The sequence below is a fragment of the Coenobita brevimanus genome, chromosome 55, assembly GCF_032717465.1.
Source record: "Coenobita brevimanus isolate Jiangsu-jjx chromosome 55, ASM3271746v2, whole genome shotgun sequence".
NCBI lineage: Eukaryota > Metazoa > Arthropoda > Malacostraca > Decapoda > Coenobitidae > Coenobita > Coenobita brevimanus.
Window position 1 is genome coordinate 42,178,866 of NC_137008.1, and position 24,708 is coordinate 42,203,573.

The window sequence follows — 24,708 nt, forward strand, 5'->3', positions numbered from 1 at the left end:
CATGGTGATGATTATGGTAGCTGTGGTAGTTGTTACAGTGATGGTAGTGATGGCTAGTTGCTACCATAGCTCTAGTAACAGTAGTTGTATATCACATTTTTCCCTTACGTCATCCTTTCCCTCCCTTCTTCCCCCAAGACCCCCCCCCTTTCCTTCCCCTCCCTCCACTCTCCTCCATTTTCTCAGTATCACTCGTAATTTCTTGCATTTTTTCCTCATTCTCCCTACCCACCACATTCTCTCTCTCTCTCTCTCTCTCTCTCTCTCTCTCTCTCTCTCAATTAATACGTTCATTTAGTGAGAATGAGTTAATGAACTTAAGTGATGATGGCCAACACAACGCCTTCATCATAAATGACTCACTAACTCACTTGTTCTTGTCTCATTCATTATTATCTGCTACGAGTTCTATTGTTCGCTTACTCACTTGCACTTGTAACTCGCTCGCTTTTCTCACTTATCACTGACTCGCTTTCGATCACTACTCACTCATCTTGCCTCATTAATGTCAGTCATAACTCACTTTCTCTCATTTTCGCTCACACTCTCTACCTCACAACTTCACTCCTTTTCATTCACTCACTTGCTCTAAATCATCACTAACTTTCTATACTCACCACTCACTTTCTCTAACATCACATACTAGTCACCCACTTTCTCTAACATCACATACTTATCATCCACTTTCTCTAACATCACATACTTATCATCCACTTTCTCTAACATCACATACTTATCATCCACTTTCTCTAACATCACATACCGTACTTATCATCCACTTTCTCTGAATCACCCTTATATTTACTCATCACTTTCTCTGAATCACCCTTATATTTACTCATCACTTTCTCTAATATACCACCTACTCATCACTAATGTCTCGGTTATCAATAAAATTCCTTAACCTAAAACCTATCTTTTCCCTGAATCTCTCTCTCTCCGAACACAGTAGCGCTGGAGAGGGACGCCTTCAAGTGGTGACACCGCTGTGACCGGATGGTACAGCTGCCCGATTATACAAACGTCCCTCTGTCCCCCCCCCCCTTGTCCACCAACAGGAAAATGGTGGACCACAAAAGGGCAGCTTGGCGTCCAGCTGCGACAACAACAAGAACAGTAACAACAAAACTACTACTACTATACGCAAAGTCTCACATTATTTATCCACTCACAAGTAACTTCTCTCACTCACCCACGTCCGATTAATGCCTCTCTAATCTGATTCGCCACGCTTTACTTAGTCTCATGTTAACCACTCACCCACTTTTTTTTCCGTCTCTCATTCACGCTCTCACGCATTCGCTTTTCGTCACTCCCTCACTCCACTCTTTTTTTTTCCCTCTCACTCAGTGCCTTTTTCTCACTCATCTCTTACCAGAGTTTCACTCACCATCATTACCCTTACCTCGTTACCCTCATTACTAAGGTACTGTCGTCACACACTCCTCCATTACTTATATTTTATACACAGAGAAGAAAAAGCAAAGGCTGGAAGTGTATTCTCATCATTCACGACCTCAGGAAAACATCTACTTCTTCAACAACACACTTCCTTAAATTTCGGCGCGCGCGCACACACACACACACACACACACACACAGAAGGGGGGGGAGGGAGGACTGGTTATGTAAAGTTACCCTCCTATTTATTCAATAGTTTTCCAGCCATACACTCACTCATACGTCCACATACAGCACCCCGTCACCCATACAGCCATCCGTTCAGCATCACAGCCACATATACAAACATACAAGCCAGCCATACAAGCCATCCACCAAGCCAGCCATATAGCCATCCGTCCAGCACCACAGCCATATATACAGCCATACAAGTCATCCACCAAGCCAGCCATACAAGCCATCCATCAAGCCAGCCATATATCTAACCAGCCATCTAACCACATATTTTAGCCATCACACAGTCAGCCACTCATTCATCCATTCAGTCATCCACTCAGTCACACATGCCGCCATTTACTCAGTGATGTCAACAAGCCAGTGAGCCATGCCAGTAGTGTGTATTGCCCTTCATCAACGCAACAGTATAGAAATATTTACACAAAGTAGACGTTTACACTTTTATGTACATTCATGGCGCACACAGATGCATACACGTACAGGAACACACACATACACACACACATACACATAGATACTAAGCACATTTGATATCAGGTATTATGGGAACGACACACTAGCGATGAGAGGAGCTTACCTGGTGTTCCCATCATTACTCTCTCTCTCTCTCTCTCTCTCTCTCTCTTTCAGTAAAATCCTGGTGACGTGCTAAAAGTGCTAGAAATGGTGAGGTGAGCAGGTGGAAATGACCGGGTAATGCATTTAGCGAGGTTAACTGCACGCGCATTTGCATCCCTACACACACACACACACACACACACACACACACACACACACACACACACACACACACACACACACACACACACACACACACACACACACAACTTTCCGTTGTGACTAGGTTGCAAGCTTCACTAGAAACTTTATGGATCCTAAACGGTCTTGTTACCGTAGTGTACTAGTTTTTTTTTCCTATTGTTGTTTTTATGTAACAGAGTATTCCTATGTAAACACTCTCAGTGATCCATTATGACCAAAAACATAATAAAATGATCAAGCTCCTACTTCTTCTCTCCTCGTGGCCAGATGGTGGATTTTCGTTGTGCTGCGTGTTTGTCTGTGTGTCTGCCTGTGTGTATCTGTTTACGTCTCCATGTGTGTGTTTCTGTCCGTCTGTGTACATGTACGTCTGTTGCTACGCTTCTGTCTGTGTTTGTGTGTGTGTGAATGTTTGTGTTTTCATCTGTTTAGGGTCTAACGGCAGAAAGCCATGACGTAAGAACCAAACTGTCTCATGTTTGTAACTATGAAATATTCTCATACCTAGATCAGCTTCCAAAATGATGGTCATGGGTCAGAGGTCATGGATAATGGAGATATAATACACCTACCATAAGTCGGAATACTCTGGTTAACACAAGCGTTAGTAAAATTCTGGCTCCATCGATTTTTTTTTTTTATGTGCCCGACTCTGGGCAAAGGTTTCACAGCCTGCTTTCAAGGCCCAGTAGTCCTCCTACATATCATACACCTCTACATGTCACCACTTCGGCACTAACACCCACCGTCCATACTGAATACATGCTAGGGCTGTCTCATACAAGACTGGTGTATTGGTATTAGCGAGGGTATTTTTACGACATGTCGGCGGGTCTTCTATTAGATCAGTAATGTCTGCTTTAAATGAAATTCAAATCCTTAAACTGTTCCATGCCCCCGCGGGGATTTGAACCTGGGTCCGGTAGGACTGCAGGCCACCTCTCTACCGATTGAGCACCAATACTTTATAATATTTGGGACCTGTAGCAAAATGGAGTTTCTCCGGTTATAAACACTGCCACAATTCCCATCAACCCCTATATCAACTGCCATTATTCATCTGTATTTATGTATTACGCCAACATCTGCCACTGTATTATATAACCAGCTAACAAACATGTTAGTTAAAACTCATTGTACAATCACTGCATCAAAGCTATCTTTCACTAGCTATAGCGCTGGTCTCTGCTTCCTCGTTTCTTCCTTCACCTCAATACATCAACTGGACGAAACCATGCAATTATAAAAATTATCTCTGCGGGAAACTGGCGTCGTAATGACCCTAATGACAGGAGCTGCCACAGATTACCCTGTGTCTGAACCACCACCAAGTAATTCCTGTGAGGGACTGGCTATCTCCTCCACACCCTTGTCCCCAACACCGCAGGGGGAAAATAATCATAATGAAATAAACTATATACCATATTCTTTACATACGGTTGGATCTGAAAACTAATGATTTAGGTAATTTTTAAAAATGAAATTATGGCCGCGTCCTGATCCATCATATATAGAAGAAACTCTTCCCATTATTTATTACACAGGAGAAAAAAAGGTAAAATAATGGAGACACAAATGATGGTCTATTAGTTCTGTTCCATTAGCTCTCCCACAAAGATATGGAGCCAGTGTAGAATCGCATTATAATTCTAGAGATATCATCAAATCCATTCACACATTCTGAAGTTTATTATATCAGACTGCCTCTATGCCGCCGTTATCTTAATGAAAATATATTGGATGAATGTAATCCTCCTTAGCTTGAATATTTTAGAGATGAGAGAGAGAGAGAGAGAGAGAGAGAGAGAGAGAGAGAGAGAGAGAGAGAGAGAGAGAGAGAGAGAGAGAGAGAATTTTAAAGATACACACTCCATACTCTCTCACCTAAATGTCCCTGTCTTAACATAGAAAAACTTAATCCCCTGCCACAGAACCACAAGAAAAGAATAGTACAGCTGACAGCTCTCCCCCCCCCCCAACCCTCCAGGCTATACACCGTACACCTCAACCCTCACCCTTCAGGCTATATATACACCATACACCTCCCCCATCACCCTCCAGGCTATACACCATACACCACCACCCCGCTCACCCTCCAGGCTATACACCATACACATCACCTCCTCACCCTCCAGCCTATACACCATACACATCACCCTCCCCTCACCCTCCAGCCTATACACCATACACCTCCCCCTCCTCACCCTCCAGGCTATACACCATACACCTCACCCTCCACGCTATACACCATACACCACCACCCCCTCACCCTCCAGGCTATACACCATACACATCACCTCCTTACCCTCCAGGCTATACACCATACACCTCACCCTCCATGTTATACACCATACAACACTGATTCCCAACCATTTTTCACAAGGACCCTCTATTTCCCACTAACAATATTTGTAAAACACATTTCCTCCGCCTCCTTTACATCTTGGAAACTTTTATATTAAAAGTTCAAACCCAGCATGTGGTATGACACTGAACATTTTTTTTTTTTTATATATACAATTTCATCATGTCTCGGTATGCAATGATATATTACAAGTGTATTTTCAGAGTACATGAATGAATAGAAACACAGGTAAGAAACGTATTCCCTTCATGCGCTCGCGAAGGCGTTTGCACTGCCGATGTGGCGGAGTGGCCGTCGCAGGAACACGGAAGTGGCCACCTCCCCCTCTCTCTCTCTCTCTCTCTCTCTCTCACACACACACACACACACACCGACTATTACATCTTAATAAAATGAAAATGTGCCTGCAAAACTTCACGTATCCCTGCCATCCATGATTCACTTACAAACTTGTAGCTAAAGCAAAATAAATCAATAGGCAATCAAAAACACAAAAATATATTAAAAAGCCGAAACACCCCCTCAGAGGACACCAACACGAACCAACCTCGGGATGTGAGTTACTGATCCTCTGAGAGTCGCGTGTGCTGTTTCTTTCAAACTGATTATACAGCTACAGAGTTGTTACATACATACATACATACTGTACATACACTGCCTACATCCATCCATCCATACATGCATATAGTCAATAGCAGTTTTTGTGCTTGACGCTGAAAGCCATTATAAGTGTGTTTTCAGTTTGCAGGCATCAAAATAATAAACGCAGTGCCCTTGACAATGAATGAAACCGTAAGCGTTTGTTTCAGTCTGCAATTATCTGTATGGAAAATTCTAAAATCCATTAACAGATGAAACATAGGCTATTTTCCACATCTATTACGGCCGATTCCCATCAATCCATCCTTCATTACCACACACTGACATATATTAAATTCTTACACACAGGTACAAGTTAACTGCACAATGGCGAACTGCTCTATTATTATCATCCCGATCATCAGTCATTCATTCTGTAGTAGCCATACCATTGGAAAATATCAAACGCCAAAGAGACTGGGAGAGAGAGAGAGAGAGAGAGAGAGAGAAAGAGAGAGAGACTGGAAGGCGTAAGTAACAATGAATGGAGACGAAAGATAAAAAAAAAAAAAAAGGAAAATTAAAATGAAAAGTGCGAAAAAAAAAAAAAAGAGTGGGAAAGAAGGAGAGAGGAGTGGGAAATGAAGGGAAAAATTGAGAAATGGAAAAAGATGTGAAGGAGAGAATACAGAGAAGGAAGGTGGTGAAAAGGGAAGGACAGGAAGAATGGATAGAAGGAAGGATGGAAAAAGGTAATTTGGAGCGAAAGATGGGAAGAAGAATAACGAAAATGAGGACAGCACAAAGAGAAGGATGGAGAGGGAAAGAAGGGGAATGGATAAAACGAAGGATGGACTGGGAAGGAAGGGGAATGGATAAAAAGAAAGATGGTGTGGGAAGGAAGGGGAATGGATAAAAAGAAGGATGGACTGGGAAGGAAGGGGAATGGATAAAAAGAAAGATGGTGTGGGAAGGAAGGGGAATGGATAAAAAGAAGGATGGAGTGTGAAAGAAGGGGAATGGATAAAACGAAGGATGGAGTCGGAAGGAAGGGGAATGGATAAAAAGAAAGATGGTGTGGGAAGAAGGGTAGCTAATGGATAAAACGAAGGATGGACAGGGAAGGAAAGGGAATGGATACGGCAAAGGATGGAGAGGGAAGGAAAGGGAATGGATAAGGCAAAGGATGGAGAGGGAAGGAAAGGGAATGGATTAAGCGAAGGATGGGAAGAACTATGGAACGAAATGCAATAATTAATAATACCAAGAAGGAAGATTCACAGTTTGACTGGTTCATCATTGAGTACTGAAGAATGCAATTCTCGAAAGGGGAAAATCAGTACCAGAAACAGAATTATACATGCTATTAATTTTTCTTTTCAAAAATATAATGAGTACAGCGATCACACCCCTGAATTCCTGAAAACACTAATGACATCCAATTAAAATGGGAATTGTAAAGAGTGGCGTTGGTGGAGGGGGGAGGATAAGCTTTCTTTTACAAATTTGATATAGGAAGGCATGAAAAGGCTGGGGTGAACAGAAAAAGAGGATGAGAAAAAGTGGAATAGTTGTGTGTGATGGAGAGACCCAGAGGGGGGGGGGAGGGAGTGGGGAGTTTACATAGTTTAAATGCGGTCTGTGGTTTGGGTGGGATGTGAGTAAAAGTGTATACAAGTTTTCTCCTAAGAATAACATTAAAGCGGCCACCCACCACTCGCTAATATATATATATATATATATATATATATATATATATATATATATATATATATATATATATATCCTGTTAGAAGTAAGGATTAATAACTCTAACGGACTAGGTAGAGGGCAGGCAGAGGTCCACCAGAGTAAAGCAAGCACGGTAAGGACAAAGAGTACTAAAACACTGACTTGAAAACGGTGCCCTTAGTACCAAAACATTCTCAAGTAGGCTACACAAATATTTTCGCCACAGCACTAAAAGTTTTTAGTATTATCTACCTCCCCCCCCCCAACCCAACAGGTCTTTTAATGGGTGTGAGCGTGGGTGGGGAGGCGACACAAGGCTTACTTGTATTAACGGCAGGGACTAAATTTGGCTTATATCTCTTCGTACTCACTTCAGAACGAGGATGTAATTTTATTTTCTTTTTTCCATCTCCAAACCATTAACCTATATTCAAATCTGGACAAATTTTTCCAACCAGATGGCTCTGATTCAGCCTTCATTAGGTCTGTACATCACAAGGCACAAAAACTGTTTGGCATGATGACAACAAAGATAAAACATGATGACGATGATGACGACGCTGACTGACGATAATTATGATGATGATGATACCCACTAGTCACGTCCACGAAAAGTATGAACAGGAAGGTCATGGGTCAAAGGTCCAGGTCACAGGCGAGGTAGGGGATCTACTCTAAGCGGGTGGTTGGCCCCCGCCTCACAGGCATCCCAGTTCTCCATAACGATTGTCAATGGGACCAGATACAAGCAGTAATGATACACAAATTACAGAGATCATGGAGACGATTCGTTTGTGGCCACCCCTTACGGGATTGAGATGTCTGACTATAGGCAATGCACACCCCCTGTCCATGCATGGTTAAAAGCAGCACTGAAGGAACAGAAACTATGGGGGGAGGGGAAGAAAGAAATAGAGTGGCAGAAGTGAGACGGAAGAGATGGGACTGAGGAAGTGAGAGTGTTAAAGGAAATATATGTTGACATCTGACATTCTCTCTCTCTCTCTCTCTCTCTCTCTCAGCATGTATCCATTAGTGTATATATGTACCAAGCTACCTACCAACAACTCAGATTAAATGTTTCAATACGGTTTTTTGTCTCCTAACATTATACTCTTTTACAGTAACTATTCATCCATTAATACTAGTACCGGTATCTACTTATAATCACGCACCTGTCTATACATATCTACTGTCTCTCTATCTCTCCATGATCACCTGTCTATCAATAAATTTCCCTGTCGTTCAGCATTCTCATTTATCCCCCACTCTGCCAACAGATTTTCCTCTATCTATCAGTAACTACCTCTACCTACATATCTCTTCCTTCTTACGTCTCTGTTCCTTGGCTATCTATTTATCCAGGTCTCTCTCTCTCTCTCTCTCTCTCTCTCTCTACACCTCAATGCATCCATCCATCCATCTATCTATTTATTTACCTATTCATTCAACTGTCTTTCTATTCATCCATCTAACGGTATCTGTCTTATCATTTTATCTACCTATATGCCTTCGACATATCCAACCAACTGCTCATATACTCGTCCATCTACTTATCAGCTTTTGCTACCTACCTGCGTCTATCAGTCTATCTAGACATCTATCTATTCTCTCCCCTCTTCTCGGTCCCATCTCCTTCCTCAATTATTCATGTTGGTTGTTTATGTTCCTACTTTATCTCCATATCCTACTTTCCTCCCCTCCCTTTCTCTCTCTCTCTCTCTCTCTCTCTCTTACAATCAGTACGCATGACCTCTTTCCCCCTTCTTTTTTCTTCTCTTCCTCATAATTGCCCTCCTCTCCCCTTCCTTCCCTTCCCCTTCCATTTCTCCGCCTCTTCTCCTTCTTTCCTTAATTCTTCCTGTTCATATTTCTCCTCTTTTTTCTATTTTTCCCCCCCTTCTCGTTCCTCCATTTTCTTTTATTCACTTCCTTTTTCTTTCATCCCCCCTTCCTCCTCCTACTTCACATCATTCCTCTCTCCCCTCCTCCACCTCCCTCTTTATCATCATCACCTTCCACCGTTATACTCTTATTCTTTTTTTACCTCTTCCGTTTTTTTTTTAATTCTTCCCTTATTCCTTCCTTCTCTTGCTTTTCTCCTATTCCTTTTTCTTTCTCTTCCTTCCTCCCTTCTTCCCCATTGTCTTCCTTCTCCTCATTTTCTCTCTCTCGTTCGCTTCTCTTCCCTCTTATCCTTCCCAAAACATTTCATTCCTCCCTTTCTCTCTTCCCTTTTCTCTGTCTACTCCCTCTTCCTTTCCCAATCTCCTATTCCTTCGGTCATTTATTCCCATCCTCTCGCCTCCTCCTAGTCCTCCTTTCCCTACTCCTCGTCATCTTCCTTGATCCCCCCCCCCTCTCTCTCTCTCTTTCTCTCTCTCTCCACACCACCATGGGTTATTTCTGCCGTTGATACGTAATTCCTTCACAATCAGTGTTGCATTTCGATTCTCCCATGTTAATTCTAGTCCCTGCAATACCCCCACTTCAACACACTGCGATACTGTTCATGCTACCTGCCGCGTCCCTGCAACGCACCACCGCTGCAACACACTGCAATACTGTTCATGCTTCCTGCCGCGTCCCTGCAACACACCACCGCTGCAACACACTGCAATACTGTTCATGCTTCCTGCCGCGTCCCTGCAACACCCCCATTGCAACACACTGCAATACTGTTCATGCTTCCTGCCGCGTCCCTGCAACACCCCCACTGCAACACACTGCAATACTGTTCATGCTTCCTGGGTCGGCCACCGACTAAGACAAATTTTTCTTACTGGTGATGTGGTGATGGTGGTACTGGCGGAGTGTTTGTGGTCAGATTTACTGCTGTTATTATTGAGGCCATCATTATCTGCAGCATCACTGCACTCATCACTGCTGCTGATTGTAACGCCGACGGTGTACGGTAGATACTATAATTGTGTATGTATGTATGTATGTACGTTTGGATGTACTATACCGTATGTGCGTATGTGTGTGTTTGTAATGTATGTATTGTCTGTCTGTATGTATGTATGTACGAGTAGGAAGAAAACATCTCCAAAATACCAGATGCCACTCGTATCAAAGGTAGCACATACCCGTACACAGCGAGTGGGTCTAGGGAGAAGTTATTTCATTTGGTCAGGGGTCAAGGTCAAAGTTCAGGCGCGGCGTACCTGTGTTCTCTGCGTCCAGGGCTACAGTAAGTTACTTATTTCACACATTTAAGGCGATGATAACTAATCACCCACCCCTGTAAGTGTAGGCTGCAGAGGAATTAGGTAAGTATAAATTACGAAGATGCTGTTGTTGCTGCTGCTGCTGACGATAATTAACAGCACTGGGTACCAACTGTCAACAGAGTAAGGTAGCGTCGTCTTGAATCCATTAGTGCCGCCATCAAAGTTTATCACGGGCAGGCACAAGGAGAGATTACCCAAAATGCTGCGTTGAGGTCGACTAAGAGGAAGAAGAATGAGGAGAAAGAGACAGAGTACCAGGAGGAAAATTAGAGTAGCGGAGTACATGAGGGAAGACGGCTTGTACTGGCGATGAACCGTATAAACGGGACTTAGCTGAAGGAGTTTTTGACAATCGCCACGTTCTTAATCAACGTTTTTTCCCCTCTCAATCATCCTGTTCACACACTTTAACTCATACCCGTATATTCTCCCCATCGATTTTAATCAACCTCTCCTTCACCGAACACCTCATCCTCACAAACCCTGTCTCATCCAGCCCCTCCATCTTGTTATTTTTCAACCCCTCCATCTTTTCCATCACCCTACTCACTTACACCCTCCCTCATATACCACACTCGAGCCTTGAGCCTCTACCCTAAGCCTCCCACTTCCTTTCTTCAAACCATTCTTCTCTTATACACCGTTCCTCAAATACTCCCACATATTTTTCTCCACCTTCATAGTCTCTTTTTTTTTTCTTCTTCTTCTTCAAAGCACCCTTCTCTCCTACATCCTCTTCCACATCGTTCTTGTTCTCCCTCTCCTTCTCTTCCCATCCACCTCACCCTCCTACACCCTCCCATTCAATCGCCCACTCACCATTCACTCTCTACCCCACAACCACTTAGTTGTGTTTTTTCTCTGTATGTTGGCTGCCAAAGTAATTAACAATTAGAGTAAGCCTACAAGCCGTTTAGTATAAAAAATTTCCATTCATTGTGTACAATCAGTAACATGTGCATTTTTCCACACTACGTACTTTTACAAACGCACGGCCAATATCAATTAATCATTTCATTTTTTTTCTTTATCTTTTCACTTCATCATTCTTCCACTTATATACTTCTTTTCATAAATTTCTTTTTCTTCATCCCTTCTCTACAATGTGCTGATGAGGATCATATATATATATATATATATATATATATATATATATATATATATATATATATATATATATATATGGAACCTCTGTGGTACAGTGGTAGAGTGTGCATTTCGCACGCAGGTGAGCGCGGGTTCGCCTCCCGCCAGAATTGTAAAAACTTTGGGAAGCGTTCACCAAGCCACTTGCTACTTTGGCGGACGCAAGGGGTGCTATGGTTGAACCAGTGTCGCATACTAGTATGCCTGCACCCAATCGGCTTAAGGCGGGCCGATTACACTTGGTTCACAGACTAAGCCACTAAGTAGAGATACATTGGCTGTATCGTCCCTGCTTCGGTAGGGATTAGCCGATCCTGCAGTGGACCTCAACGGCTGATGATAGATATATATATATATATATATATATATATATAGACGATACATCCAATGTATCTCTACCTAGTGGCTTAGTCTGTCTGGTAGAGACTGTATGTAGGGTGAGAAGTGCTTGTGAGTGTGACTGTAGTGTTGTAATGGCTTTGGATGTGTGTGTAGTCTGTGAACCAAGTGTAATCGGCCCGCCTTAAACCGATTGGGTGCAAGCATACTATAGTCGCGGCGCACGACTCTGAGGTTATCATTATCGTACTCTGGCAACCTATCACTCAAAAGTGTGTCCGATTTCGTATCATATTATACAGGAATCGTACTAATATGCACGAATATAATATACACGAGTATTATTATACACGAACATATTATACACGAATCACATGCGTCTCATATTATGCATGATATCAAATGCACTTTTGAATGGTAGGTTGCCAGAGCACGATAATAACGACCTCAGAGTCGAGCGCCGCGACTATAGTATGCGACACTGGTTCAACCACAGCACCCCTTGTGTCCGCCAAAGTAGCAAGTGGCTTGGTGAACGCTTCCCAAAGTTTTTACAACTCTGGCGGGAGACGAACCCGCGCTCACCTGCGTGCGAAACGCACACTCTACCACTATACCACAGAGGCTCCATATTATATATATATATATATATATATATATATATATATATATATATATATATATATATATAAACTTCATCAGCACATTGTAGAGAAGAGATGAAGAAAAAGAAATTTATGAAAAGAAGTATATAAGTGGAAGAATGATGAAGTGAAAAGATAAAGGGAAAAAATGAAATGATTAATTGATATTGGCCGTGTGTTTGTAAAAGTACGTAGTGTGGAAAAATGCATATAATAGTAAGGTAGTTATAATGACTATTTATATTCTTGCTGTCACTAGGCGATTGTACTCTGCTTTCCTTGGGGGAAGCAGCCTACGTATATAGATAGATAGATAGATAGATAGATAGATATAGCCCCCTTTGGGGCTAAGATGCGAATGAATGTGTTTGAATGGATGAGTAAATGGAGAGTGTGTCGTCCTGTCTCGGCTACCTCCCTTTCCTTGGGGGAAGCAGCCTTGGTATATATATATATATATATATACACGATATATTCTTGGTGTCAACTGACGATTTATTCAGCTTGGTAGATATCCCTCACTGTGATGGGGAAATGGAGTGTAGATCTAACCCATCCACACTTGAGTGTCTCCCATAAGCAGAGTACAATCGCCTAGTGACAGCAAGAATATAAACAGTCATTATAAGTACCTTACTATTATATGCATTGTAACTACCAATATCAACCAGTCCACTTTTCGTGACTAGAACCTGACTCCCACATTTTTAACTTCTTTCACCACAACACGAGGGTGATAAAATGCTTCACTACCAATTAACAAAACTAATACACTTTTGTTAAACCGACAAGTACGGTGGCCTACATATTATTTTAACAACTATATTCACGCGAGAAATCAACTCCTCCTGTACGACGACATTCGATATTTCAACGTTTTTCGCTACTAAGAAACTTTTTGTCTGTTCTACGAAATGGGATTTTCAACATTTACCGCTACGACATCATTCAAATCAACTTTATGTGCTGCCGAGAAACGAAACCATTTAGCTTTTTCTTTCTTTCTTTTTTGTTCTGCCTTTGCCGTGACTGACATTTATTTAGTCGACATTTTCTCCACTATAACACGCAGTTACTCAATTATTCTCGCCACTTAACTTTTCACATCCTTTTCACAACAGTTTTTAAATTTAACTCCATTATTCCCATGACGTATTTTTCATTTCATGCTTTAGTCAATTTGTTCAGCTAAGTAGTAATTTCTCGTTGTGTGGGCTTTCTCTAACTTAAGCTTGAAACATCTCTCCTTAGCTGAATAAAATCGTCTGGAGGAACCAAGAATATAAAGTAAACTAAATCACCGAACTGAACGGCTAAGACACACAATTACGGTAGCTACTCAATTATTCCAAGACCAATTAAGGTCACAATTCAACATTCACCTCCACGTATGACACGCAGCCATCACTATTTCTTCTTTTTCTACGGCCTGGAGGACATCAGAAACGGGGTTGATACTCTGAGGGAGCGTAAACCTTAACTGAGTTGTGAGGCGCAGCAGAGAACGGTGAGATGGGAAGTGGGACGCAGTGGGATGGAAAGGGAAAGACGGTAGGGAGGGAGGAAGAGACAGGGAGACGGAGAAGGAACTAGAGGAAGAAGAAATGGAGAAGGATGGGGGTGGGAGAGGGAGCTGCTGGAGATAGATAGAGAGATGGAAAAGGAACGAAGATAGAGCAAAGAAAGGACTGGAAAAAAGAGAGGGAGGGAGAAGGAAAGAGGGTAGTGAGCGAGGGAGTGGGATATGGGATGGAGAGGTATGATGTGGGATGTGGAGATGCAGGAGTGGGAAGGAGGAATTAAAATGGCACGGACAGAGAGAGAGAGAGAGAGAGAGAGAGGAAATTAAACTGAGTAAAGAAAGAAAAAGAAAGAAAAAAATGAGTTGGAAGGACAAAGGAGTGGTAAATGGAGAAGAGTGGAGAAATTGGACATGAAAAAGGAAGGGACGAGGGAAGAATACGGAGAGGGAAAGTGATGGAAAAGGAAGGACAGGATGAATGAAGAAAAGGAAGAATGGAAAATGGCAATATGGAGCGAGGGACGGAAGATAAAATAACGAAAATGAGGAGAGAGTAAAGGAGATGATGGAGAGAGGGAAGGAAGGGGAATAAATAAAACGAAGGAAGGGAACAAACGGGGGAAGGGAATATAGAAGGGAATAATACATAGAATGAAGGTTTACGGTTTGCTTGGTTCACCGAGTACTGAAGAATGCAATGCTCTGTGAGGGATAATCAGTATCAAAATCAGAAATATGCAGTAAGCCAATTTTTTTTTTTTAAATATAACCGAGTAAAAAGATCATGTCAAAGAAATGAAAAAAAAAATCGCTAATTACATAGCAGCAGCAGCAGCATCCGGACCTCCTTTCCCACCCAAGGGCAGGGTGATGAGTAACAATGTCCAGACAGCACAAACTTGCCCAATCCAAATAGGCCACACTTCCATTCACTCATCATTCAAGCCCCCGGAATCCTGGCTCTACCGGATACGCCAAAAACATTCACCACATTCTGCAGCTAATTATATATTCAATGAAAAAGGGAGTTGTAAGAATGGCAACGTCGATGGTTGGGGGAACATTATTTCTTTATCTTTACAAATCTGATATAGGAAGGCAGGAAAAGATTGGGGTGGACGGAAAAGGTGGGTGGAAAAACAATGGAATAGTTGTGTGGGTGGTGGGGAAGCCCCGGGGCGGTGGGTGGAATGGGGGAGTCACCTAGTCAATAAAAGCGTATTAGTTTGGGTGGGATTAGGGTGGTTAAGGTTTTCTACTAAGACTACTCGTAACAATAAAATAAGCACGGACCACTCTCATATACACAGCTTCTTATGACGTAGGTATTAATAACAGTAAAGCAGTAACTATATATTGCACTGGGTAGAGGGCAGGCAGTGCTCGACCAGGTAAAGTAAGCACAGTAAGTACAGAGAGTACTAAAACACTAACGTGAAAACAATACCCTTAGTATCAAAACATTCTTAAGTACACAAGTGTATTCATCCCAACACTAAAAGTTCTTAGCATTTTCTTAGAATTAACGGGTGGTGTTAGTGTGGGTGGGGAGGCTGCACAATCTTCACAGGAGTAAGCCTGTAATAATGGCAGAGGCTAAATTTGACTTAGATCTCTTCTTTCAAACTTCAGAACGAGGATGTAAATTCTTTTCTTTTTTTATCCTATTTCTAAAGCCCGTGTCACACGACAGTACGAACCCGCACGAATTGGGATGATTTGCACTTCTCTCTGACTTTGAAAATCACTTGACCGAACCGGCCATGAAAAATCGCCCACCCGAACCCCACACAATGCCCATGAACCCCACACAATCGCCACACGATAACCATAAGAATCACACGAACGCAGTCAGAACAAAATACGACAACAAACGAATTCAACACGAACACACAGACATTGACGAACATTAGCCGAAGTTAGTCATTTTCCACACGAAGTGCACACGAAAGCCGAACGCTGCACACGAAACGCACACGGATCACGCAAATAACTGGAACCAACCATGAACTCAGTAAGACTGTAATAGTGTCATATATATATATATATATATATATATATATATATATCTCGGGGGCGCCCTTTGATTACCTGCCGTTCGATCACCTGTCCCCCCTGCCGACTACTACTAGCCGCCATGGAGTCTGTGGAGCTTACGAGTATCTTCAACAAGTTCACCTACGACGATGCTGCCAACGCGCTAGCCCTGTACTGTACACCCGCATCAAATCTAACAATAAACTGCTGAAATTGCACCACTTGTTATTACTCAGGAGACGACGGAGGCGGAGACAACAACGCAGCTTCTGTGGATTCGCACCAAATTCGAGTGAGTCGTGCGCAAGTGGAGTGCGTCACGTGTGGCCTTCGTGTGGTTTGTGTGCAAGTTGAGCGCAGTTCGGACGGTATTCGTCCTACCATATTGTTAAAGGGATACTTACACGAATAATCGGATTCGGTTCGTGTGCTACCCTGCTGCATTTCGAGTGCTAATTGTGTCATTCGTGTGCACGTTGAGTGCAGTTTGGACGGAATTCGTCCTACGGGGAAAGCTTACTCGACTACTCAGGTTCAATTCGGTTGCCAGACTGGCCACAGTCATGTGCTAATTGTGTGATTCGTGTGCAAGTTGAGTGCTATTCGGACGACATTCGTTCTGAATGTGGCCGAGGTTAAGACTCACACAAATACTCGGCTTCAGTTCGTTTGGCATTCTGATGTAATTTTAGTGACATTTGTGTGACTCGTGTTCATTTCGGCCAAAGATAAACTGGCCGAATTGAGCCGAATCACGACAGATCCCCACACAAATCATACGAACGTCAGACGAACATTACACGAATCCAGGACGAAAAAATTTAAAGTTTTTTTCCCACGAACATTCGGTTCAAAAATAAGGAGCCTCTTTTTTTTTTTGACGAACCTGGCCGCGTCCCAACATCCGTCAGACCCACCCACGACTCTCCCGAATTCGAGACGAATAGAGGCGAACATAGGCGAATGTTGGGCGAACCGTAAAAAAATTTAATTTTTTTGCAAGTCATCTTGATTCTTGGCGGTTCGTACTGTCGTGTTACACGGGCTTAAACCATTACATTCAACATCAGACTTTTCGGAAAGAGGGTCAGATTCATATTTATGGGTAGGCCTACACACAAAAAATGTCAGGATGACAAAGATAATGATGATAATGATGATGGTACCCACTGAACCCACTGATCATATCCAGGAAGTCTGAATAGGAAGGTCATGGGTCAAAGGTCATGGTCACGGACCAGGTAAAATATCAACTCTGAGCGGGTGGTTGGCCCCTATCACAAAGACATTCCAGTTCTGCACACGATCGTGTCAGTGGGAACACATATGAGCAGAGTGAAATACCGGTATCTGACAAACAAACATTACATACAAATTAAACTGATCACAATGCATCCTCTCTCTCCATGCAGTGTTAAAAGCAGTAATGAAGGAACAAAAACTCTAAAAGGCGGGGAATACTACTACTACTATTACTACTAACAATCCTTGTCATCTTCCCTAATCCTATGTCTTCTCCTTCTTCCTCCTCCTCTTTCATTTAACTGTCATTCTCTCTCTCTCTCTCTTATCCACCCCCACATCATCATCGCCATCTTTGCCGCTGGTACGGACCATAATTCCTTCACAATCGGTGTTGCACTGAGCTTCTCTCGTGTTACTTCCAGTCTCTGCTGCGTCCCTGCAACACCCTGAATGCAGCACACTGCAATATTGTTCATGCTTCTTGCCGCTTGCCTGCAACACCCCCACTGCATCACATTGCAATACTGTTCATGCATCCTGTCTCGTCCCTGCAACATCCCCACTGCAACACACTGTCATACTGTTCATGCTTCCTGGGACCGACACCGACTGAGATAAATTTATCTTACTGATGTGGTGATGATGGCACTGGCGGAGTGCTGTGGTTATAATTTACTGGTGTTATTACTGACGCCATAATTATTTACATTTTTACTGCAGTCATCATTGTTGATGCCAGCAATGCCGACGGTGTACGGTGGTTATCATAATCGAGTATGCATATATGTACGCGTGTTAACAAAACGTTCATAAGTGTCTGATCACACCCAGCACCAAACTTAGTAAATACACCGAGTGTGGATCAGGGAAGAAGTTATTTCATTTAAGACAGATCGGTCAAAGGTCAAGGTCAAACATGGGGCGCGGCGTACAATTCTCTGAGTCCGGGGTTACAGCAGATTATTCAGTTTACACACTTAAGGCCAGAGTTATCAATCACATACCCCTCTACGTGTACGCTACATGGGTATCACTACAGCAGATTTTTCAGTTTACACACTTAAGGCCAGAGTCACCAATCATTCAGCCCTATAAGTGTACGCTACATGGGTATCACTACAGTAGATTTTTCAGTCTACACACTTAAGGCCAGGGTTACCCATCACCCACCCCTCTACGTGTAGACTACATGGTTATCAAGTAAGTTAAAAGGACCAACATGCTGGTGACAGCAACACTGGGTACCACTGTCAGGTACTGTGTAAGACCAGGATTGATCAGACGAGGTAGTGCCGTTCTGAATCCATCAGTGCCACCCTCAAAGTTTATCAGGGGCAGAGACAATGAGAGATTACCCAAATTACTGCGTGGAAGCCGATTCCGAATTAGGATGAGGAAAGAGAGCTAAGAACCAGGTGAAGGCATAAAGTTGAGGAGTAAGTATATGTGAAGAAGGATGGCTTGAGTAGCTCTGAGTTATGAAGAAAGCAGTTTGGTTGAAGGCGTTATGGTCAGTCAACATAGCCTATACTTAGCCAAACTCCTCCCCGTCACCCTACTCTCATGTCCTCTCTCTCAGATAGCCTACTGCAGTCCCACCATATTCTAATAAATCCTCTTGTATAAATCATGCTTCCCCAAGCGGCCTTTCCATCTCCATTTATTCTCTCTCTCTCTCTCGCTCTCTCTGGTTTCTCTCTCTCTCTCTCGTTCTCGTTCTCTCTCTCTCTCTCTCTCTCTCTCTCTCTCGGTCTTCCCCACTTTTTCCAGTCACGGCACTATACACCTTTCCTCATATGCCACACTTCCCAAACGTGTGCCTTTACTCCGTTTTTGGTCTTCCGTTCTCTTTAGTCAAACAACTCTTCTTCTTCTTCTCACAGACCACACCTCAAATACTCCATCATGTTCTTCTCAAGCTTATTATTAGTCAACGTCCTCTTCTTCAAACCACCCTTCTCTTCTACACCCTCTCTCAGACATTCTCCAACATCGTTCTCCTCCCACCCACCCCACTCTCCTACACCCTCCCACTGCATCATCCACTCACCACTCCATCACACGGCTGAACTAACTAACTGTGTTTCTCTTTACGTTGCCAGCCAATGTAATTAACTGGGACCGTAAGCCTATAGGCCGATTAGAACTAATGTTTCCTTTCACTGTTTAAAGTTAATAACATACAAATACCCACATTAAGTACTTGTACAAAACCGAAACCAATAAGACTTAATCATTTTCACTTTCTCTTTGTGTGTGTGTGTGTGTGTGTGTATGTGTGTGTGTGTGTGTGTATGTGTGTGTGTGTGTGTGTGTGTGTGTGTGTGTGTGTGTGTGTGTGTGTGTGTGTGTGTGTGTGTGTGTGTGTTTCACTTCACCATTTTCCCATTTATATCTTCTTTTTTTTTTTTCATAAATAACTTCTTTATGTTAGCACTTCTACGGTGAGTTCATGACAATTTTGTACAGAGCTACTTTCGTTCTTGCTTTCACGAGACGATATATTTGACTAAAGAGAGGCCCCTAACTGTGAAGGGGTTAATGGAACCCAGATTAATAACATAAAAAGCAAAAAGTCTCCCATAAGCAGCATGCAATCGTCAGATGACACGAAGTTGTCATTTTGTTGAAAGGATTAATCAAGAAGTGTTACTTTTTTCACTGCTGGTACGAATACACGACAGGGAACTGCTAAATAAGTTATCACAGATTTGATACACCAGTAAAACTTGTCCACTTTTGTTACTATCAAAACAATGTTCAACTTTTCACTACAACGACACGACGGTACCAAAATTCTTCTCTATCATTTAACAAAACTATTAAGTTTTCTTTGGCTACACCGACAAGTGGCCAAATATTTAACCCCCACAGTCACGCGTCACCAGCAACTTTTCCGCTTAGATGACATTCAGATGGTCACTTTCCCTCCCTCCTCCAATGAGGAACAATCACTTTTTTCCTTTGTACGACAATATTTTCAACAATTATCGCTACGACGACACACTCAATTACTTTTTGCAATACCAAGAGACGAAACGATTTAGCTTCTTTGCTACAAAGACATGATATTGTTCAGCCTTTGCCGTGACGATGACACTGATAAATTCCACTTTTTCGCTAATAAAACACGCAGTTACTAAACCATTCTCGGTACTAAAATTATCACAACCAACTCATGATATAATTTTAGTTTTAATTACCTCCTTTATCTCAAAGAGGTCTTTTTTTTATTTAACTGATTAGCTTACTTGTTGAACTAAGGAAAGAAGTTTGTCGTTATAAGGGCTGTCTCTATCACCAGCTCGAATAATAAATCCTATGTTGAATGAAACAGTTTGGATGCAGCAAAAATATAAACTGACTCCGGTCTGAAAGCGTTACGACACAAAACTATGGTATTCAAATTTTCCATTACCATTTCACGACACGTGCCAAAAATGTTCATCACTTGGGACTGGAAACCATCATCATTTTCTAAGGTCTGGGAAACATCAGGAATGAGTCTGATAATTTGAGGAAGCGAAAAACTAAATTGAATTGTGAGGCCGAAGTGGGAAGTGGGTTGGTGAGGGATGGAGGTTGGAGTGAGATGGGGAAAAGGATGGAGAGAAAAAGAGTAAAGAGGAAGGGGGTGGGATGAAATCGGATGGTGGGGGTGAAGGATGATGGAAGAGGGAAGAAGAAACGAATGTAGGGAGGGAGGAAGCAGAGAGGAGAAAAAAGATGGTGGGATGGGAGGGAATGGGTCCGAGAAATGAGGGAACGAGGATAGGAGGAGATGAGGAGGAATTAGGAGGGAGTGGGATGGAGAAAGGAGAGCAATGGGGAGATGGGAAAAAAAAAAAAAAAAAGGATGGATGAAGGTTGGGGCACGGTGTGGGATGGAATAGAGAGAGAGAGAGAGAGAGAGAGAGAGAGAGAGAGAGAGAGAGAGAATTTTCAGAAGCCATTTCATCTCATTCAGATCGACAAAACGAAAAGAATTACAGCTACCATTCTCTGTCTGTCTGTCTGTCTGTCTGTCTCTCTCTCTCTCTCTCTCTCTCTCTCTCTCTCTCTCTCAAAGCCAGTCTCCCATTAACTTGCGTCATTATTCTGGGATTACAGAGGGTTGGAGTGGGTGGGTGAGCGGGTGGTAGTGGGCGGAGCAAGTGGAAAGTAGTGGTGTGGATGAGATGAGTAGGTGAGTGTGGGTATGAGTGGCTGTAGCTGGGAACATGCGAAGGTATATGAATGTACTCGTAGGTGGGTGTTGGTGGGTGTATGTAGGTGTAAGGTGAGTGTAGGTGGGTGCATGTAGGTGTAACGTAAGTGCAGGTGGGTGCATGGAGGTGTAAGATGGGTGTAGGTGGGTGCATGTATGTGTACGGTGGGTGTAGGTGGATGCGCACGTAGGTGTAAGGTGGGTGCACGTAGGTTTAGGTGAGTGTAAGGTGGGTGCACGTTGGTGTAAGGTGGGTGCACGTAGGTGTAGGTGGGTGTAGGTCGATTGGCGAGGTGATATACTGGCAACAATTTAGTGCTTTTCTGAAGGCGAGTCACTGGGACGATTTTATCCCATTTTCTGGGGCGTTCGGAAACCATTTCAGTTGTATTTTCTGGAGATGGAGGCGATGGAGGCATAGTGGTGGTAGTGGTGGTAGTGGTGGTAATGGTGGTGGTGGTGTATGGAATAATAACACCAATAATAATAATAATTATATAGGCCTAATAATAATAATAATAATAATAATAATAATAATAATAATTAGTGGATGAGAAAGAGGGAGACGAGGAAGAGGAAGGAGGAAAAAAGAGAAAAACAAGGAGAAGAAGAAAAAGAGGGAGAAGAGGAAGAAGAACCACAAAAATAACTATTGATGCCATGATGCTACTCTGTGTATTAGTATGTCTCTCAGTCTGTATATGTTGTCTTTCTCGCCAGTGCCCCTTATACAGTATTTGTATCATTCCGCCCTTCTCCCTCTCCCCCTCTCTCTTCTTTCCACCCAGTATTCTCTCTCCTTCCTCCTTGCTTAACTTATCTCTTTCACTTTGCTGCTGTCACTCCCTCTCACACGTACACACATTTTACTCTAACTCTGACCAACTCCCACACACACATCATTCTCTCTCTCTCTCTCTCTCTCTCTCTCTCTCTCTCCATTTCTTCTAGAATTCACTCGTACTTTCCTCTTGTCGTTCTCCGTCACAAGCCGGTCCACATTTTAACACACACACACACACACACACACACACACACACACACACACACACACACATCTTCCCCCTCCCCTCTCTCTCTCTCGATTCTTGCCTTCCTGCCTAAGTCACTCTGTCCTGGCGGATGTGATCGAGAGTGAGTTGTGAGCTCCCAGATGCCCTCTGGGAGAGGCAGGCAGGCAGGCAGGGTGAGGCAGAAGAGGAAAGGGAGAGAATGGGAGAGGAAGAGGAAGAATGGAGAATGCAGAGCGAAAATGGGTAAAGCATGGGAAGAAAGGGTGAAAAGGGTACTGAAAGGAAAACACAGGTAGGGAAAGAATGAGAGAGAGAGAGAGAGAGAGAGAGAGAGAGAGAGAGAGAGAGAGAGAGAGAGAGAGAGAGAGAGAGAGAGAGAGAGAGATGGCCTCTATGGAAACAAGTGCGCTTGGCTGATCGTGACGTGTTTATAATCGGTAGGTAACTTCATACAGATGTAGACTTACTGACTTACATTTAATCCTGACCATTCCATACTTCTCTGGTTATCAAATAGGACAAAAATATTACAATCCAAGTATAAGTTATTATAATCTGTAGGTATTAGAGACTAAGAATCTCATGACATATCATATATTACGGAAAAATTATTTCAATGTACAAAATATGACCCAAGGACTCTGTACCAACTCTATAAGATAAGGTTTATATTGCAGTAGTGACCGATAAACACCAGTACAGCATAAACAAGTTATACCAATTTTTTTTTTCACTCGTGCCTGCCTACATGATAACAAATGGACAGTATCAGAAATGCATAATGGTATACCGGTACATGTAATTACTCCTGTTGTAACTGACTGACAGGAAATTTATGACATCTCCTGCAGCCTATAAGCCATATTAAACACTGCTCTATCAACGGACAGAATTTTATGGCAATACACTGGCCATTGTATACCAATATGGTCTACTGTATATAACAGATAATAAAAAAAAAAAAAACTTCCCTCGATGTGAGTGATCATGCCTAAATTGAATAAAATCATATAGTGGTGTCAAAAACACATCATGCTAAGGTGTCATCGTGGAGAAAGGGTTGAGGCGAAAATAATCCAGCAATTTGGAGCCTCCCTTCCCAAATTCAGGACTCCAGATGTTGTGAAGGACTTAATGATTGTTACTTTGGTCGAATTCCACGTCGCTATTCGTTCCTTTCAATACAATCAGATATTTTAATCTCTATTACTGACACCCGGTACCCCCAGACGATCATTTTATTCACCTTCTGAGGCCCTCTGGAATAAAGGGGTTGGAAATCTCAAGTAACCCCATCACCAAGAGGCCGTATTTAATATTACATTCCTGAAATCTTCAGACGATTTTATTCAATCTGATTCGAAATTTCCACAATTCCCTAGACTGTACCTTTTTAACAGTTTGGCTGGGGGCGAACCAGATGGCGTTGGTGGTACATATCCTCAATTTTCACACACACCAACCCCCCTCCCCCAGACTTCCTCCACACATCCCCCAACCTCCCCTCCACATCCCATCTCCCCCTAACGCCCTCACCACCTTCAGTCTATTTATCCATCTGCCTACCTATAGAAAGACGACTTAATTCCGTAAGGGGTGGTCACAAACAAATTGCCTCCATGTCGCCCTGCTCTCTGCCATTTCGCTGCCCTCCCCCCAGCTCACATCCCCCTCTCTCGTAAACCTCTCCACTTCAACCCTCCATCTCATCCTCGGTCTCCCCTTCCCTCTACCCCCCACCTCCACCTCACTCACATACTATCCTCCTCTCAAACAACTCATAGCCACTGCAATCACTCTTGACTTGTGTCCTTCTAACAAGATCCAAGCTTCGCTTCCATACGTTAGAGTTGGTATCACAACAAATCATGCAGCGACTTTTTTTACTTCCAAGCTCACGTACCTATTTTTATTATTGCTTTCAAAGAACCAGTAACCTTTCTTCCCTGTTATACCCTTTCAAGCACTTCATCATCCCGTTACCTACTCCCCCACCCCCACCGCATTTACATACATATTTCATATTCAAAATTTTTAGAAATCTGGGTGGAGTTCCATTTCCTGTTTTTGTAGGATTAAGAGAGATTTGGCTCCTACTGTGATGCAGCACATGGGAGGGAGGAAGGGGTTAACTTGGGAGACAGACGAAGGATGGGGAGGAGAAGGGAGGAGGAGGAGGATGGAGGCAAGGGAGTGGAGGGGATGGGGTGAGGGGGAAGAGGTGATGGAAAGAGAAAGAGTGAAAGCA